This window comes from Lithobates pipiens, unplaced genomic scaffold (genome assembly GCF_037356315.1).
Source record: "Lithobates pipiens isolate NorthernLeopardFrog02 unplaced genomic scaffold, aLitPip1_a1.2 Scaffold_1, whole genome shotgun sequence".
Lineage (NCBI taxonomy): Eukaryota > Metazoa > Chordata > Amphibia > Anura > Ranidae > Lithobates > Lithobates pipiens.
In genome coordinates this window covers 170,801,096-170,817,740 of record NW_027507685.1, presented here as the reverse complement: position 1 = coordinate 170,817,740, position 16,645 = coordinate 170,801,096, and the positions used below count along the sequence as shown (strand labels likewise).

Here is a 16,645-nt window from a genome sequence, read left to right as displayed (position 1 = left end):
TGAAGATTTGCTATGGTATGGGAACATTTACAAATTTTCACTAAATACCCTAAAGTTTCTCTTTTGTGTAGAATTTTTCCTGAAATTGTGAAATCCTGGGATTCAAACCAGCGACCCATTTTACTGCTAGGCAAGAGTGCTAACCACTACACCACCGTGCTGCCTAGGTACTCCTGTCACTAGAGTCTCCTTTCTGTATATGTGTAGCATCAGATCCAAGGCACTTCTGCCTTTAACACCCAGTCCCATGAGATTTGGAGTGAGATCTGATGTTATCACCATTGTTCTGCTCACTGTTCTCCTTGCTGGAGGCTGACATAGGAAAGCTAAGCTATGCATAGAAGCTTGTATCTCCAGCATTTGGTGAATCACTAGATTGATTTGTTTCTAATTTTCTGCTAAAAGGATATAGGCTGTATAGAAAAATCAATACACAAATGGTCACCATTTGAGGAATTGCTTTATATGCCGTCCTCTGGATTAGTGTGTATGCAGGTGCGGTCTATTTTCTCCACTGCAGGTGGCGCTCATAGGCAGCAGTCATGTAGGTGGAGGAAGTTGAGAGGAACTTATTTCCTCTATGGTTTTCTCGGTCACAGAGAGGCAGGATCCGTCTGGATGCTGGCACCCCATGTGACTTTGATGGCCATCTTCTGTGCCACGACCTCATTCCTTCCAGGCTTGAGCCAGCTGCAGAATCACAAATCTACCATAGTGCCTCCCAGCTCCCATAGTGCCCCTATAATCACTTCCAACTGTATTAACCTGACATACTTTGCATACAGTTGGAAGTGAATTCGGCACCTGATGTTCATAATGGGTTATTATATATAGAGCATGCTTGCATCTTTTAGTCATGCCTCTGACGATATCCCTTAGGATGAAACATGTAAGGCTGACTGATGCAAGCATGCTGGATATGAATTTCTGACGATTTTAATTGCCTTTTTCTACGCCCGTGTGAAACTTCGTTCTTGTAAGTGTACTACATTAAAGTTTTATACATTTATACAAGCTGGCTTCACTATGTTTTGTCACTTCACCTCTTGCCTTGCATGGTATGTGTAAACTATTTGGAGCGCTGGAGTCTGAAGTGTTTTGACAGCTTAATGTATGAGGATTGAGGAGGATTGACATCAATTTGAATTTACCACATTCCATTGATCATCTTTCTGTCTGAGAGGAAATAGAAGTTGTGTTGCTAAAAATAATTTTTGATGCTCCACTCTATTCTATAATCTGGCAAGCAGATTCAATACACATTGGTGCAGTGTGATCTTTCCTGCATTTCTTGGAAAAGGTGGAGGTCTCCTCATCATTTTTTTCTTACATTGGTTTCTTCAATGATGGAACGTATATAAGCTCTGCACCTTGGACTAATATAAGGGGGAAACACTTTATATCAGTGTCCCCTTACATTATCGTATTCACTCCTGCCTTACATCAGTGACCCCCCCTTGACTGGCCTGGCAGCGCTGTCACTGACCTCCTCTCAGGTGCACTGTGCAGGGCTCAGTCAGTCGGCTCCAGCTTGGTGGCTCTGGTTTTATCCTATAGTCTCCTCTCCATAGTCCACACAAGTCTGACTTCTCCCATGACCCCCATCCTGGCGGCACTCCCACTCTTGACTCCTCTCCAGACTCCCTCAGAGACTGCAGACATGATACAGGAGATAGTCAGAGACTGAAGACTTGAGGTAAGAGCTCAAGGCAGCCTCACCAGTGCCCATCAAATGCAGCCTCACTGTCCTCATCAATGCAGCCTCACAGTGCCCACCAAATGCAGCTTTACTCTGCCCGTGAATGCAGTCTCACTGTGCCCACAAATGCGGCCTCACCGTGCCCACCATTGCAGCCTCACTGTGCCCACAATTGCAGCCTCCACTGTGTTCATCAAATTCAGCTTCACTGTGCCATGAATGCGGTCTCACTGTGCCCATGAATGCAGCCTCATGTGCCCATCATTGCAGTCCCTCCTGTGCCCCATGTCAGTCTGCAGTCCCTGTCTGTGGGAAGGTGTGTTGTTGATGCTTGGTACAGTACCTTGCATGCCAGCAGGATATCCATGACGGCCAGCAGCAAGCAGGGTATGTTCTTGTGGGGAGAGCTGAAGAGCACTGGGGGGGAAACATGGGGGGAGAGCGAACAGGGAGGAGAGCACGGGGGGGGGGGGGGGCTGGAGGGTTATGAGGAGAGCTGAAGAGCACTGGGGGGAAACGGGGGGAGTGAAGAGCACTGGGGGGGGGAATGGGGGGGGGGAGAGCAGGGGGAGAGCACTGGGGGGAGTGGAGAGCAGGGCAAGGAGAGCACTGGGGGGAGTGGAGAACGGGGGGAGGGAAGAATAGGGGAGAGCACTGGGGGGGGGGGAGAACAGGGGGAGAGCACTGGGGTAAATAATAAAGAAAAGCACTTGAATACACTCAAACATCGCATTCAATTCAAAGGATAATTCCATCAATATGACAGGCTTCCTTCCCAGGAGCAAAACGTATTATAGAAGCAAACAATGAGGGAGGGCATGAGACCATAGCGGACTCACGAATGCTCAAATCGGGACAAGAAAGCTCATGAATATAATAAATGAAAAAATGGCAAACTTTATTAGAAAATTCACGCAAACATCTTAAACAGTAAAAAGAGACTCCACAGGTGAATCGCCCATCAAAACCTGTGGGGTCCTTTCTATGACAATACCAGATATACACAGGTGAAATAAATGGCTGTAGAAAAATGTGTAAAATAAAATAAAATACATCAAAACAGAAAAACAAAAAAACAAGACGTGGTATAAAAACAATGCTAAACACTGCTATTACAGATGTAGGGTCATCCCCTCCTATGCCCCCCCCCTCCCCCCCCCCCCCCGTCTTCCCTATGGACCCAGCTGAAGCTGATAGTTGATGAATGTGGGCCAGGCAAAAAATGCACACAGTTCTATCCAAAAATGTCCTTTTTGTAGCCGTATCAGGCTCAATGAACGTGTGGTCAGGAATAAGTTCCACAGATTATGGCATATAATATATAAAGTCAGATATCCAAATGATTCAGGTATATGTCCATAGCTGTAACAAATTTACCTGAAAGTGTAAATATCGTCCATCATCTGGTGGTGCAGTCATATAGGATGGCAGAGACCCAGTGTGTGCTGCTGGTGTCACGCTCTTCTTGGTCGAATATGCAGCGCTCACTGGTATGACTTCAATGGAGGTCCTGGCGGAACGATACCGCTATCAGCTCAGACACCATCCAGAGACAAATGAGCGGATTCCCAGTAGAGCAGAGCAGTTGCCGGTCACATAAAAGTATGCAGCATGGGTCTCATGGATCACACATCCTGAGTCTATCCAGGTCACAGGTGAACTCAGAGGAAGCAAGTCTCCGTTAGTATCCAGCAGAGGGAGCTCCGAGTAGGAAATGCACCAGTCTAGTGAGGACTGAACAGAAAGTCTTTATGCAAATTCCCAAAACAGGCGTAAATATGGGGGATCATGCGGGGGCGCACAGGAGGGGATGACAGCAGCGTTAGACCACGCTAGGTCAACGCGTTTCGTGCCCTCAAATGGCACTTCAACTGGACAGAGCATTGGGGGGAGCGAACAGGGGGGGAAGCACTGGTGGGAGTGAACAGGGGGGAGCACTGGTGGGAGTGAACAGGGGGGGAGTGAAGAGCACTGGGGGGAGCACTGGGGGGAGTGGAGAGCACTGGGATGATGGCTAGAGAAGGATGGGGAGAGCTGGAGGGGGGGCAGAAAGAACAGAGGTGGAGAGAACTGTGGGAGGGCGGGGGCTGGAGAGTGTGGTGGAGGAGAACACTGGGGGGCAGGGAGCACAAGGTGAACTGAGGGGGGGGGCAGTAAAATAAGTTGGATAGGAGGATCGGCAGGGGGGCTGCATATAGAGGAAATTATCTTTCTATATTCCTCCATGCAGCCGCTGAATGCTCCATTCTCCTCTCCCTCCTGCAAGCATTCAGTGGCTGCATGGAGGAATATAGATAATTAATTTCCTCTATATGCAGCCCCCCCCCCAGCCGATCCTCCTATCCAGGCACTGTGGCACACAGGGCGGGCTGTACAGGACGGCATCTCATCCTCTGAATCACAGAGCTGGCTGGGTCTGTGTTCGGCGGCTGCGCTGTAACACGGCCCCGCCCTCCAGACCGGCTCGTCATGTGATAGGCGGAACGCTGATTCTCTCTACTATCACACGAGCTGGTCTGGGGGGGGGCGGTCCTATCACACGAGCCGGTCTGGGGGGGCGGGGCCGTTTAAAAGCGTCCCCCAGGGCAGGGGGCCTACCGGGAAATCTCCTGCTATCCCGGTAGGCCAGTCCGGCCCTGATAGTCATCCCCATACAGAGCTTTCCAGCACTTCAATAAAAATTATGCAATTCCACAATGTGACTATAATTTCTATTTTTTTTTTTTACTGTTGGGGCATGGAAGGTTTTGGAAGAATTTACCAGACCCCTAGACTCAATAGGGTGGAGAACCCCATGCTCTGGTTTAGCCGAAAGTTGATATTGTTAACTATTTTTTTTAACTCAATGTCTTTTTTGACCTGATTATGTAACATTCTGCATAGCAGGAACGGTGACTAAATGGTTCTAGATTGCAGCGTTTCATTCTAAACTGAAACAAAACTTACTCCTGTAAGGCTTTGAGGCTCTTCTATCACTTCATCATATTTTCGGAGCTTGTGTGATTGATTTGAGTGTCTCCTAGGTAACTAAACTGATCGTCTGCTAATCCGTATACAGTACACTCGGGAAGCGCAATTGTGCTGTGGCAAAGGATAATTAACTTATTTTCTTTTTGTTACATTCTCATTTGAACTTTTCACCCTTTTCCACCACCTCTCTGTACATAGCTGGTAGAGTTGCTATAGATACTATTAGGAAGACAAGCTAAGATATGAACATTGGGGCAATATTGCAATGTAACTATAGTGACCAACTAATTTGATTTTGTGAGGCAATGGCGTCTCTTATACAACTTAAAAAAAAAAAAAAAAAAAAAAAAAAAAAAAAAAAATCGGGCAACAGAAGGTGTTTAGAACAAAAAGGGCAGCTCCAGTTACTATGCAATTCTTTCCAGTTCTGTTCTCTGCAGTAATTGCTTCTGCCACTAGATGTCCTCAGTCTTCCAAGTTGAATGATACCGAGCATCATTTAACACAGAAGACTGAGGACATTCTGTGAGTGCAGGGGTGGAGATCCCACCCCTGAGAAGGCATTGGCGGCAACACCATGCATTCTTTTACAATAATGCAGAGAACAAGGTGAGCACTACTGTAGATCCCCCACCATCAAGAGAAGAGCTAAAGAGGCAGAGAGAGCCCTGTAGGTCTTGAGACCAGCCATAGAGGTAGGTATTTTGGTCTCTGGTTTCAACAGAATACTATCTATATGGAGTTTTCATGTTCTCCCTGTGCTTGCATTTGTTTCTTTCGGGTACTCTGGTTTCTTTCCACACTACAAAAAAATGTTGGTAGGTTATATGGCTCCTGTCCAAATTGCTTCCACCCCTAGATGTCCTCAGTATTCCAGATTGAATGACATACGCATCATTTAACCCAGAAGGTTGAGGACATTCTGTGAGTAGGAGTAGGAGCGGTACCTGGTCACGCCTCTGATGCCATTTCCGGCTTTCTGGTTGTCGGTCTGACGGCCTGGAATACACGCCATACCAGCTTATTGCGGAAGGGATACGCTGATCGATCAGAGTGTGTTCTCTCAAGGCGAGCTGCCCCAGTGCTGGGTCAGGTACACGACCACGTAAGGAGCCATTTGGCTGTCTGTTTTATATATTTTTTTTATTAAAATCAGTATCACGCTATGGATCCTTTTGTGTTCTTTTATATATACCGCCTGAGTCTGTGAAGGGGGACGTATTATCCTGTGTTATTTCCACCAGCATCTACAGTGCCTTGCGAAAGTATTCGGCCCCCTTGAACTTTTCAACCTTTTGCCACATTTCAGGCTTCAGACATAAAGATATAACATTTTTATTTTTTGTGAAGAATCACCAACAAGTGGGACACAATTGTGAAGTGGAACGAAATCTATTGGATTTTTGAAACTTTTTTAACTAATAAAAAAATGAAAAGTGGGGCATGCAAAATTATTCGACCCCCTTGCGTTAATACTTTGTAGAGCCACCTTTTGCTGCGATTACAGCTGCAAGTCGCTTGGGGTATGTCTCTATCAGTTTTGCACATCGAGAGACTGAAATTCTTGCCCATTCTTCCTTGCAAAACAGCTCGAGCTCAGTGAGGTTGGATGAAGAGCGTTTGTGAACAGCAGTTTTCAGCTCTTTCCACAGATTCTCGATTGGATTCAGGTCTGGACTTTCACTTGGCCATTCTAACACCTGGATACGTTTATTTGTGAACCATTCCTTTGTAGATTTTGCTGTATGTTTGGGATCATTGTCTTGTTGGAAGATAAATCTCCATCCCAGTTTCAGGTCTTTTGCAGACTCCAACAGGTTTTCATCCAGAATGGTCCTGTATTTGGCTGCATCCATCTTCCCCTCAATTTTAACCATCTTCCCTGTCCCTGCTGAAGAAAAGCAGGCCCAAACCATGATGCTGCCACCACCATGTTTGACAGTGGGGATGGTGTGTTGAGGGTGATGAGCTGTTTTGCTTTTACGCAAAACATATCTTTTGCATTGTGGGCAAAAAGTTTGATTTTGGTTTCATCTGACCAGAGCACCTTCTTCCACATGTTTGGTGTGTCTCCCAGGTGGCTTGTGGCAAACTTTAGACAAGACTTTTTATGGATATCTTTGAGAAATGTGTTTCTTCTTACCACTCTTCCATAAAGGCCAGATTTGTGCAGTGTACGACTGATTGTTGTCCTATGGACAGACTCTCCCACCTCAGCTGTAGTTCTCTGCAGTTCATCCAGAGTGATCATGGGCCTCTTGGCTGCATCTCTGATCAGTCTTCTCCTTGTCTGAGATGAAAGTTTAGAGGGATGGCCAGGTCTTGGTAGATTTGCAGTGGTCTGATACTCCTTCCATTTCAAAATGATCGCTTGCACAGTGCTCCTTGGGATGTTTAAAGCTTGGGAAATCTTTTTGTATCCAAATCCAGCTTTAAACTTCTCCACAACAGTATTACGGACCTGCCTGGTGTGCTCCTTGGTCTTCATGATGCTCTCTGCGTTTTCAACAGAACCCTGAGACTATCACAGAGCAGGTGCATTTATACAGAGACTTGATTACACACAGGTGGATTCTATTTATCACCATCAGTCATTTAGGACAACATTGGATCATTCAGAGATCCTCGCTGAACTTCTGGAGTGAGTTTGCTGCACTGAAAGTAAAGGGGCCGAATAATTTTGCACGCACCACTTTTCAGTTTTTTATTTGCTAAAAAAGTTTAAAATATCCAATAGATTTTGTTCCACTTCACAATTGTGTCCTACTTGTTGGTGATTCTTCACAAAAAATAAAAATTTTATATCTTTATGTTTGAAGCTTGAAATGTGGCAAAAGGTTGAAAAGATCAAGGGGGCTGAAAACTTTCGCAAGGCACTGTATATGAGCAGGCATTACCTGTACAGGCGCTGTTTGACTTACTTTTTAAACAAAGGGGTCAAACAAATCTGGTAAGAAGTTTGGACTTGTATCCTCACGAGTGGTGCGGTGCCGTTTTCTTGGGGGAGGGAGTCGCAAGCCCTTTGGATCTGCTGCTATACCACAATTTATAATACCTTTATTTGCACTTGGGCCATCCGAGAATTTCCATCAAGGAATTTATAAAGACACTTATATTGGGACTTTTCATATGATTGAATGGCAATTAGTCCTTGGTGTAATTTACACATTTTTTCTATGGTGATTAGATCACGATTTGAAGATTTTTTTTAATGTTATTTTTGTTTTTGATTATTGATATGTTCTGAACAATTTTACACTTTTAGAGTAATTCATTCAGAGCGCTCCTAAATTATTCTCACTATTTAGTCAGGTGTTTTTTTCTCACTTGACTTGTATAGGGAGCAGCTCTTTTGCGCAGTTGAGGTTCAATTGCTTTTTCACAGTGTCATGAACCTACCCCTGCGGAGGAAGCATCACCACAACACCCTGTTTTCAGTTACAATAATGCAGAAAACAAGCAACACCACTACAGATCACCCACCATTTGGAGAAGATCTGTAGAGGCAGAGGACACTGTAAGCCCCAAGACCAGCCAGAGAGGTAAGTATTATGGTCCCTGGTTCTAAGAGGATACTATCTGCATGGAGTTTGCATTTTCTCCCTGTGCTTGCGTGGGTTTCCTCTTGGTACTTTGGTTTCTTCTTGGTACTCCGGTTTCTTCTCACACTCCAAACACATGCTGGAAGGTTAATTGGCTCCTGTCCAAATTGCTGCCACCACTAGATGCCTTCAGTCTTCCAGATTGAATGACCCCAACATCATTCAACCTAGAAGACTTGGGACATTTTGTGTGTGCAAGGTGTCATGATCCAACCCCTGAGGAGATATCTCCACAATGCCCTGTATTCATTTACAATAATGCAGAGAACAAGGCGAGCACCACTGCGAATTGCCAACCATTGGGAGAAGATCTAAAGAGGCAGAACATCCTGTAATTCTTGAGACTTGCCAAAGAGGTAAGTATTATGCCGCGTACACACTAGCGAATTGTCCGGCGTACTTAGTCCGGCAAACAATCCGGCGGATAGTGCGGATAGTACTGAACGGACTTGGCCACACACGGACACACAGAAAGTCCGGCGTTTGCTAGCGCGATGACGTACAGCATGTACGACGGGACTAGAAAAAGGAAGTTCAATAGCCAGTAGCCAATAGCTTCCTTTTTCGTACTTGCTTCTGAGCATGCGTCATTCTTAGTCCGCCGTACTAGCATACTGACGAATGTATTGTCTGCTGAAACCCAAGTCCGACGGGAAGATTGGGGTGCAAAAATACTTTCTTAGTCCGCCGGACTTCATGCTGGAAAAGTCCGCTGAAGCCCACACATGATAGAATTGTCCGCTGAAATGCGTTTCGGCGGACTAAGTACGCCGGACAATCTGATCGTGTGTATGCGGCATTAGGGTCACAAGTTCCAACAGGATACTATCTGCATAGAGTTTACATGTTCTCCATGTGCTTGTGTGGGGTTTCTCTTGGTACTCTGGTTTCCTCTTGGTACTCTGGTTTCCTCTAAAGACATGCTGGTAGTTTAATTAGCTTCTGTCCAAATTGTCCAAATTGCTACCCTCACTAGATGTCCTCAGTCTTCCATATTGAATGACACCTGCATCATTCAACCCAGAATGCATTGCAGAGAACAAGGTGGGAACTACTTCAGATCCCACGCCATCAGGAGAAGAACTGAAGAGGCAGAAAACCCTGTAAGTCAGGTGACCAGCCAGGGAGGTAAGTATTAAGGTCCCCAGTTCGAACAGGACACTATCTGCATGACGTTTGCAAGTTGTTGCTGTGCTTGCATGGGTCTCCTTTGGGTATTCTGGTTTCCTCCCACACACCAAAGGCATGGTGGTAGGGTTATTGGCTCCTGTCCCAATTGCTACCACCACTAGATGTCCTCAGTCTTCCAGATTGAATGACACCCAGGATCATTCAACCCAGAAGACTGAGGACATACTGTGAGTGCTAGGTGTCATAATCCTGCCGCTGAGGAGGTACTACCACAACACCCTGTATTCATTTACAATAATGCAGAGAAAATGTTGAGCACCATGGCAGATCACCCACCATCAGAAAAAAATCTGAAGAGGTAAAGGACCCTGTAAGGCCGCGTACACACGCGGGGACTGTTCGCCCAACTTTGTCCGCTGAACAGTGTTTCGGCGGACAGTCCGCTCGTGTGTGGGCTTTCAGCGGACAGTTTCAGCGAACAGTCCGCTGAACAAGGTTTTTCGGAAATTCCGAAAAACTGTCCGCTGAAACTTTGTTTCAGCGAACAGTCCCCTCGTGTGTAGGCTTGTTCGTCAAACTAAGTTCCGCGCATGCTCAGAAAGGATTTACACGCCGAAAGTTATAATGCAGTGTATAGGACGTCGTATTTTTCGTCCCGTCGTACGTGCCGTTCACGTCATCGCGCACGGTTTCAGCAAACTGTTCGTTCGTCGTGTGTGGCCATGTCCGTCCATGCTAATTTTGAGCGGACTGTTTGCTGAAACTGTTTGACGGACAAAGTTGGGCGAACAGTCCCCGCGTGTGTACGCGGCCTAAGGCACAAGACCAGGGGAAGAGGTAAGTATTAGGGTCCCCCATTTTCACAGGACACTAACTGCATGGAATTTGCACGTTCTATATATGCTTGCGAGGGTTTCCCTCTAGGTACTCCAGGTTGCTAACACACTCCAAAGAAATGCTGGTAGGTTAAATGGCTCTTGTCCAAACTGGCACTAGTATGTGAGATAGGAAACTTCTACTGTAAGCTCCTTGAGTGCAGGGACTGATGTAAGTGTATAATATATAAAAGCGCTGCATAAAAAAAAATTAAAGTAATAAACCAAGATACTTATAGGGAAGGTAGGAGCCACAGCTTCACCACATACTATCTGTCTGACACAACCCATTCAAGTGAACTGCCCCGCAATGCATGAGGATGCAATGCGCTAGATTCCAGCATTTAGGAGGTTGAAACAGACGATGAGGCAGTGGTGCCCGGTGCTCAAGTTTTTTTTGGGGAGGGGGGCGCAATCAAACTGAAAAAAAAAACATCAATTGCAGCCACTCTGCAATCGAACGCAGCCACTATGCCCAAGCGCAGCCACCGTGCCCATCAAGTGCAGCCACTGTGACCATAAAACGCAGCTACTGTTCCCATCAATTGCTGCCGGTGTGTATCGCCTGGCACTTACCTGTCTTGCAGCGGGTCAGCAGCGGTGTCCTGCACGCTCCTCTATGTCTTCTTCCGTCCTCTCTATCAGGCGTCCAATCACGGCTCATGATGTTTCAGCCAACCAGGTGAGAGGTAACAGACCCGAGCACCTAATTGGCTGAGAGGATGTTCAGTGTTAACAAAGCAAACTCCTTCGCTTTGCTAACACACAGTTGAGTGAACAGCGAACGCCCAGCATTGCACCCACTGTTCCCCTTTTTGGGCGCCTATTAGGTGCTTCCGAAAAACACCCCCGCCACTGTAATTCAGGTGCCGAAAAAAGGACTGGACACTGAATGGGGGGGAGGGGGCGACCATAGATAGATTCCTGCAATGCATGAATCTATCTATGGTGATAGAGCGGTGCCAGGAGAGAGGGGGCAGCGCACCTGCACCCCTTACGGATGCACCGCCACTGCGATGAGGGTGGCTGCACAGCTTTGGGAGTGCAGACTGCGAGCCAGGTCTTCTCATCCAACATCAGTGCCTGACCTCACAAATGCGCTTCTGGAAGAACGGTCAAGCATTCCCATAGACACACTCCTAAACATAGGTGTGCGCAGCCTATTGTATTAGGGTGTGCACCCCAAAGCTCAAACACACGTGTGTGTATGTATATGGCCCGGCACATTGCTTCCCCTGCCGTCACAGGGAAAGAAGTGCATAAGCTCTTCTATTATGGCAGAGCTGGTAAAAGGGAGATCTTTCCCATCTCCCGGCTGCTACACAGAGCGATAATGCTAATGCACACTAGGTGATTAGGGTGTGCCCAGACACACCCAGCACACCCTGTGCGCACGCCTATGCTCTTAAACCTTGTGGACAGCCTTCCCAGAAGAGTTGAAGCTGTTATAGCTGCAAAGAGTGGGCCAACTCAATATTGAACCCTACGGACTTATGCCCCGTACACACAATCTGAATTTTGGTCGGAAAAAGCTCTGATGGTTTTCTTGACAGAATTCCGATGGGATTTCGCTCAAGCTGTCTTGCGTACACGCGATCACACCAAATTCCGACCGTCAAGAACGTGCTGACGCACAACACGACGGGACAAGAAAAAGGAAGTTCAATAGCCAGTAGCTTCCATCTCATAATTGAATCTTAGCATGCGTGAGTTTTTGTGCGTCGGAATTGCTTACACATGATCGGAATTTCCTTCTGAAAATTTGAGAACCTGCTCAATCTTTTTCTGGCCGAAATTCAGCCAGAAAAATTCAGATGGAGCCTACACACGGTCGCATTTTCCAATGAAAAGCTCTCATCGGTCTTTTGCTGGCCGAAATTCCGTATGTATGCTGTGTCCCAATACTTTTGGTGATATAGTGTACATTTTAACAAACATGTGCATGAGCTCCTTTCACTGGTGTAGGGCAGCCCATTGAAATGAATGGACTGCCCGACGCTCGCACCAGGAAAACGCACATAGGCGTGGCGTCATTTTGGGTTTAATACTACTTTGATTATTGCATACCACAAAACTCTGCTTGGCTCTGCTCAGCTCTCCATTGGTTGAGCTCAGAGGCTGATATCAGTCAGCGTTCCCTATACTGTAATAATAATAGGGGCTGTGACTACATCACAGCAAGCCTACGGAATGGGGGGAGGGGTGGGTTTATCTTGCAGCGCAGGCGGCTCAGCAGATAAATGGCGTGTTTAAACATTAAATTAAATTCTTTACAGACAAGAAGCTCAATACTCATAACAAGGCCGGATTATACCGCATCCAGGAGCAGCGGTAGAGTCGCTAAATTAGAAGAACGATGGCGAGATATCGTTTTATTAAAAGTCGGAGCCTACAAAGGTTCGGAGCGTCGGAAGAGATTATAAATACGTTGCCCTTTTTTTTTTTTTGTTAGTTAGTAGCCGTGACGGGCCCTTTAACCCCTTGCTGATGGAAGGTAAAATAAACCGTAACGCCTGAATGGAGCACCTTAAAAAAAAACTGCAACGATTGAAGCTCCATTCACACCTAAATGTGTTAAAAGCTGCATGGGTTACATTGTCAGGCGTATAATTCACCTGGAGATGTTCACACCTAGGCATATTGAGAATGCGCGCAAAATCGCGCCTCGCTTGTGCACGTTCTCACGCTACGTGAGCAAGGCAGCCCATTCTGGTTGCCCATCAAGTGCAGCCACTGTGACCATAAAGAGCAATTTTGTGCGCATTCTCAATATGCCTAGGTGTGAACATCTCCAGGTGAATTATACCTGGATAAATTGAGTCTTCATTAGGTGGTAAATGGTAAAAAAAAAAAAATTTAAATCATTTTTGAGCCCGTTTCAATTTGATTATATAAAAAAAAAAATAATTAAGAATTTTTTTTTAAATGTAGTGTTATATTTCTTGCCACTACCATGACCTACCTCCAATAAACACCAAAACCAATTCCCCGACTCTTGATGTTCACAGGGATATTATATATATATACACACACACATTTTGTTTGTACCCATAGAGGATTGCCTAAAACTGGAGCGCACACAATCTGATGCGGCTGTGCATAGTAACCAATCAGCTTCACAATTAAGTTTTACCCATAAAACCTGGAAAGCTGAATGGTTACTATGCATAGCAGCACCAGATTCTCTGTGCACCAGTTTTAGTTAATATTCCCAGCCCCCACCCCGTGAAGGGCCAAAGGAACATAATCGTGTATTTTGTCTTTTAACCACTTCCCGCCCGCCATATAACAGAATGACGTGCGCAAACTGGTTAAGTTGTCCTGACTGGACCTCATGTGGATAAGCCGCAATTGCGCGCCCGCTTGTGGTAAAGAGCCTATGAAGTGGGCTTTTTACCACTTGATCAGCTGTGACCAATCACAGTGTTTTAACCATGAAGTCCCAGTAAATGGCTTTTCTTGGTTCTGCGCTGATAATCAGAGCATTGATTATCAGCTCAGCCTCCATCAGAGGTGCTCACCACATCTGAAAGTCAGTGCCCATCAGTAACGCTTGTCAGTGCCATTCACAGATGCCAATCATTGCCCATCAGTAATGACTGTCAGTACCTCATCATCAGTCATCTGTCAGTGCCACCTATCAGTGTCCATCAATGCTACATATTAGTGCCAACTCATTAGTGCCCATTAATTCTACGTATTAGTGCCTGCTCATCAGTGCCCATCAATTCTACATATTAGTGCATCCTTATCAGTGCAACTCAGCGCTGCCCTTTAATTCTACATATTATGCCTCATCAGTGCCAACTCAGCAGTGCCACATATTAGTGCCTCCTTAACAGTGCCAACTCAGCAGTACCCATTAATTCTACATATTATGCCTCCTCATCAGTGCCACCTCCAGCTGTGCCCATCAATTCTACATAGTAGTGCCTCCTTATCAGTGCCCATTAAGTCGCAGCGTTATTAGAAAGGTTCATGCACTACTTTGATCTGACTTTTATGTGACTTGAGTGCAATGTAAACCCTCTAAAGTCGCATGAACGTCACACCTGAATGTTATACATGCGACCGTTGTACAACAGTTATCACTGGTAAAAGCCAAAGTCGTACCCATCCAAAGTTGCACAAGTGTGAATTGAGCCTAAAGCATACTGACCCAGGCCTTTAACCCCCCCCCCCCCCAACCCTGACCTTTGATCTGGGCCTATCCCTGACACCAAGGACTTATTTAGACGGGTGGCAAGGAAGGGGTAAAAAGAGGGTTTTGAGCTTTGGTTTTATGGCCTCTGAACCGTCCATCTGAAAGCCGGAGGGGGTTGTACGCATAATACTGAAACCAACAAATTTAACTCGGCTTGCCGAGTTTGACAGCTGACACTAACTTCTAAAATCACCATTTGCCTAAAATTCAATTCCAGTCCTCAAGAAGCATCAACAGGTCATGTTTCCAGGATTTCCCTCAGTTGAAATGGCTGTGGTAATTACTAAGGCAGTGGAACTGATCAAATCACCTGTGCAAAATAACGGAGAGCCTGAAAATATGATCTGTTGGTGCGCCTTGAGGACTGGAATTGAGAAACACTGGCCAAAAAATAGGCAAAAAATAAATTAACGGCATTCATAATTTGTTTTTCACAGTTAGAAATGAGTTTTGTTCTCGAAAAATTTTCCATCCTCCTCCTTCGATTTTTCCTATCACTATAGTCAAAATGAAATGTCGATTTATCCTCACTAACCATTGGAGGATAGAAGGAATGTTCTAATAAAGAAAATTTTCAAAAGAAATTCTGTTGGTCAGCTTTGTTCCCAGGATTCCAGAATTTCCAATGGTGCTCACGGAATCCTTGCCAAGACTTCCAGGGTTCCCAAAAACATTGTTGGGCGTGTCCTTTGACCCAAAGTGTATTTAAGCTCCATCTACAGAAGTGACTGGTGATTTGTCTCCTGGTTGTTTTGTGCTACCCTACTACTAATTGCCTTGTTCATTGGTTGCCCAGATTGACTTTGCAACTCTCTTGTCTGCCCATGACTTCTGATGGGTTCAGACTACTTCTTTGCTTAATATTTTTAAACAGTCATAACACCATAGCCTCCTTGTCCTTGCTCACCCCTTGGTTAGGTGATCCTGAGGGCCATGACCTGGTACCAGACTGCAGCAAAGAACTCCGAGGGCTACTAGGGCTCTTGGTCTATCTTGACCAGCTGGTGCTTAGACTTCGTGCCTCAGGTGAGCCAAAAACGGGTGTGTGTTTTCAATGCATTTCAATAGGGAGGTGTCATTTTTTTAACTGATAAAAATTCTGCTTGCTGCATTTTTGACCCCCCCCCCCCTATCTAATTTAATACAATAATATAAATTAAAATATATATATATTTTATTTAAACTGTCAATTTTGGTTTCAGTCCAGGGAATCCTGAATTTTTGGTTTTGGTTTTGGTGCACTGCTAGAAAAGACATCCTTTCCTGGAATCTGTATGGAATCAAACATATAGTATCTGGGAGAAGGCAAGCTTCAGCAGTTGAATCTTGGTGAAGTCAGTTACTGGCCATTAACCTTAAGGACCTATTCGCTCTTTTGTGTGGGTCCAGTCTTGCCATCCAGTTACCTGGGTGCATGTTCAGTCTAGTGGTTCTCTGCGCAATTACGTGGGTGCATGTCCAGCTTAGTGGTCCTCTACACAGTTATCTGGTTGCTCGTTCAGCCTAGTAGTCTTCTACACAGTTATCTGGGTGCACGTTCAGCCTAGTGGTCCCCTACACTGTTATCTGGGTGCACGTTCAGCCTAGTGGTCCTCCACACAGTTATCTGGGTGCATGTTTAGCCGTGTGGTCCTCTCAATATGGATTGCAACACTTAGGGCTTGCTCATACAGGTGGCTGGAGGTGGTAAAAATAGGCAGTTGAGACTTGGTTTTACCTCTTTACACCCACCCCCCCCTTTTTAGCTTCAATGACGGCCAGACAGGGTTGTACATATGCCCCAGCAAAAATTATGGTACATTCTCTAGGCTGGTGGTCATCAACCTTGTCCTCAGGGCCCACTAACAGGCCAAGTTTTATGTATTACCTTGGCAAGATGCAAACTAGAATACTGCAATCACTGAGCAGAAAATTCTATCACCTGTGATGTATTTCAGTTATCTTGCAAACCTGGCCTGTTAGTGGGCCCTGAGGACACTGCTATAGGCAGTACCACCACTGATTGCAACCCGCTCAAATGGGTGGTGCAGGTTTTTTAGGTTTAAAACAGACAGTGAAGAGGCAACATATCGCCTCTCAGCTATCTGTCACCTGCCCACTGAAAAAGTAATATGGCGCAGTTTGCTTTTTAGAGAGGCGGCAAAAGCTTCCTCAAGTGTGAATG

General features: G+C 45.7%; 1 protein-coding gene across 1 annotated transcript in view; it reads left to right on the top strand.

The window, feature by feature from the left end:
- The window catches only part of PNCK (pregnancy up-regulated nonubiquitous CaM kinase), a 198,590-nt gene that overhangs the window by 105,840 nt on the left and 76,105 nt on the right, over positions 1-16,645 (top strand). The window lies entirely within an intron of this gene.